Below are 4,276 nucleotides of genomic sequence, written 5' to 3'. Positions count from 1 at the left end.
AAAGAGAACTGCCGAAATCTCCAAAAAGGATTAGATCTATTTTGGTTTTAAGCCATGGTACCTGGTTATATCAAGATATAGACGAGTAAATGTATTCATAAAATATAATTGATTAATGGACAAGAGATCTGGTGCGAACTAGAAACCACAGAACGAAACTAACAGACGATCAACATAAAAAAAAATGAATAAGAGGCAACATTGGAAGCCCTTCTTGATTTATCCATTGACCATCTAGCGTGGGATGCGAAAAGCAAATCAAAACAATATGCTGCTAAAGCCGAACTAATGAAGTTAAATAAAGCAAAAAAAATAAGATCTCCCAACAGAGGGCGTGAACGGAGATTAAACAGCATAAATGCACACTTAGATGCATGTAAACTGGAGAAAAACTGAGGTAAATTAGAGACAAACAACAAAACAAAAACAAAGAAAGGAAAAACAAGACGAAAGGAAAGACAAAACAAAATAAAAGAAAAGAAAAGAAATGTCGAAATATAGTGGTTCCGTTGATGTTGCACGATGTGACCCGATATTGCTATATGCAAAACCGGATTTACAAGGGGGCGTTAATGGGGCTTGAAACAAATGAACAAAAAGAGGGAAAATCTGAGACAAAAATGAGAAAGAATACTTACTGTAACTTGCTTGAAGGTGATCGGCTTTCTTCAGTCAAGTGGGAGAAAAACCAGAGAGATCGGAAGAAAAGAAGAAGAAGAAGAGGAGAAGGGAAGGAGAAAGGAATGAGGAAAGAAGGAAAAATTGAGATGGAGGGAAAAACGGATTAAGAGGAAGGAGGAAGGTACGGAGGTGAAGAAGCGGTAGTGAAGAAGGAAGGAAGGTGCTGGGGTGAGAACAGATGGGTAGGTTTTTCTTCTTTGCTGATTTTAAAGAAGATGGAGAAGATTCGGGAAGAAGAGGTTATGAATTGACGGTTGATGGAGAGGAAGAGGATCGGTGATGGAGGGTTGGGAGGAGAAGAGGGTTTTGGTGGTTTGTGAATGGAAGCCGAGAAGGGGAGAGAGGCCAGAGTGAAGAGAGAATGGAGGGGGGGGGGGCTCTTTTTCCTCTTTTTCTTTACGAAGGAAAACCCTAAAAGAGGGTTTTGCAGAAGACCCCCCTTCGATTTTCAAATTTTTACAAAAAAAAGGGCTCCTGAGGTTTTTAGCAAAAAATGATTTTTAAACTCATTTGTTTTTCTCATAGTTTTTGCAATTTTTTTTTTTGATTTTTGTGTTATTTTTCAATTTTTTTGTATTTTTAGAATAAAATCCTAAAGTTTGTGAGAAAAAAAAGATTAAAACTAATTTTTTTGTGTTTTTGCAAAAAATATTTACAAAAGGGAACTTTTCTGAGAATTTAAAAGCTATTTTGAGAAAATTTCTTCAGAAATGGGTTTGGATCCGGATTTTGAAAAAATATGGATTTAAAACACTGGATTCGGATCCGGAATTGAATTTGAATATATCAATATGGAATTTAATTCAGAAAATCTGAAGAATGACTGAAATTTAGCTTTGACATTGCTTTGATTTTATCAGAAAATGGGGTTAGGGGCAAAAAGGGTCACTTTTACAAAACTTTGAAAAATTTGGGGTGTTCACAGATGCCCCTCTTTGCTACTAAGCCATTTGAAAGCCGAGCTTAGTGGCAAAGACAACACTCCAAATTTTGAAAATGCCCCAGTCTGCAGATCTGAAGTGGGTGTGGAAGAATTATTTTAAAAAATATGGCTCTTCAGGCTTGAAACCTTATCCTAAATGGTTTTGGGGAGACGAAATCCTCGAAAATAATACGATTGAGTAGAAAATGAGGAAATCGTGATGGGACTTTGGGTGAAAATCTCGAAATGGTGGAAATAAAAATTTTGATCAAGCCTCATGGGTGAGACAAGATACTCTTTTTGGACTGATTCAGGTTTAGCCATTAACCTGGATGGGACGAAGATATATCAAAATGAACTGAATGAGGAAAGGATTATGCGAAGACCTTGATGGGACATTTTTGGAAAATGTCTCGTGAAATGAAGCTCAAATAGGATCCTATCCTGGATGGATATATGAAGCATGAATTCCTCGATGGGAAGAACTATGATGGGACTGGAGGAAAATATCTCGTCAAAACGAGGAATCTCGTTGAAATGAGACTCAGGTTTAACCCAAACCTAAAAGGAAGATACCTCGCGAAGCAAGGTTCCGGGTTAACTCTTAGTCTGAATAGAAAATCTACCATACGAATTTCTCAAATGGAGAAACCATAATGGGACCTTCGGAACTTGGACGAACAAATCCGAAAGGGGTTTTACGAGAGGAGGAAAATATAGGGTTCCCTAAAGCTTTAAAAAGGGGAAGAAATTGGGCGTCTCATTGCTGAGACTGAAATAGCTTTTGAAATCTATGACCTCTTGCAGAGGGTTCAGGTTTGACCCTTATCCTGAGTGGGGGAAATCTACCATACGGATTTCTCAAATGGAGAAACCATAATGGGACCTTCGGAATTTGGACGAACAAATCCAAAAGGTGTTTTTGCGAAAGGAGAAATATAGGGTTCCCTAAAGCTTTGAAAATGGGAAGAAATTGGGCGTCTCATTGCTGAGACTGAAATAGTTTTTGAAATCTAATGATCTTTCGCAAGAAATTTCAGGTTTGACCCTTAACCTGAGTGGGGGAAATCTACCATACGGATTTCTCACCTGAAGAAACCATAATGGGACCTTCAGAATTTGGACGAACAAATCCGAAAGGGGTTTTTGCGAAAGGAGAAATATAGGGTTCCCTAAAGCTTTGAAAAGGAGAAGAAATTGGGCATCTCATTGTTGAGACTCAAATAGCTTTTGAAATCAAATGATCTTTCGCAAAGGGTTCAGGTTTGACCCTTATCCTGAGTGGGAGAAATCTACCATACGGATTTCTCGAATGGAGAAACCATAATGGGACCTTCGGAATTTGGACGAACAAATTCGAAAGAGGTTTTTGCAAAAGAAGAAATATAGGGTTCCCTAAAGCTTTAAAAAGGGGAAGAAATTGGGTGTCTCATTGCTGAGACTGAAATAGCTTTTGAAATCAAATGATCTTTCGCAGAAAATTCAGGTTTTGACCCTTATCCTGAGTGGGTCGTCCATACGGAATTCTTCAATGAGAAAACCGTGATGGGACAGGAAGAGATACTTCCTTCAGAGGCAACTCTTTTGGGAAATATAAACAACGCTAGGTTGCATCAAAATTAATAATGAATGTTTATTTCATTCTTGGAATAGCTAGAAAATTTTGACAATAAAATAAAATTATAGCTGATTCAAATGCTTGAAAATGTACACGTATGTGCAAAAGATATTCACTCTTTTACCTAGAGCATTTCCCCCAAATGAGGTTAACTCCTCCGTTCTAAGAGTCAGATTCAAATTTTTAGCGCTGATGATTTTCTTCAAGGAAGCTATCCATTTCCCTGATATGAGAATAGAAGGAATATTCTTAATTTCATAAAAGCAAGTAATGAAAAGATATTGATAAAAGAATTTTGCATGAGAAAAGATGACTTCTGGAAACTTTGGCAGTTTGATATATGGTTGTTTTCCCACGATGATCTTTTTGCACTCTTTTTGAGTCATTGGGCTTTCCGGGCTTTTTACATCATCCTTCATTTTGGAGATGTCCTGACTTTTCTCTCTTTTTCAGGGAAGGGTACGTCACAAACTCTTTCATCTTGGAGATGTTCTGATCCTTCTTTTATCTCAGGGATTCTATTGATGATATTAGCTCAAAAGATCTTTAGATAATAGCAGAAATCAAATATCTTTTAGGGTTTGTCGGTAGGTTCATCGCACTCGCCTTCATCTCGATGGTGATCTGAACTTTCCTTGGAAGGATCCTTCACAAACTCCTTCATCTCGGAGATGATTCAAATCTTCTTTGGCCTCGGGGGTCTAGCTCGCATATTCGTTTTCATCTTGACGACAGTTGAGAGATCCCTTTTGCAAATATTTGATTGCTGCTTAAAACGAATGAGAAGATATGGGTTAAGTGAATTCTTTTTATCGCTGAGGATATTTCCACTGCCTGATTGCCAGAAAGCTATTTTTAAACATGCGTCATAGCCATGATCAATATCAAATCACTTCTGACCTTTCAATATCATTGAACATTTTTTTCACAAAACATATCGAGGACATTTCTTACATCCTCTTGGTTGATCAACAGGAAAAGATTTGAATTTTACCTCTTTTTCGCAAAAAGTTTCACCTTTTTGGAATGAATACTAGAGGTGATCTGAGAAAATT

The sequence above is a fragment of the Nuphar pumila genome, chromosome 1 (assembly GCF_984573655.1).
Source record: "Nuphar pumila chromosome 1, dmNupPumi1.hap1.1, whole genome shotgun sequence".
Classification (NCBI taxonomy): domain Eukaryota; kingdom Viridiplantae; phylum Streptophyta; class Magnoliopsida; order Nymphaeales; family Nymphaeaceae; genus Nuphar; species Nuphar pumila.
The sequence above is the reverse complement of the archived record's forward strand: the minus strand, read 5'-3'. Positions refer to the sequence as shown.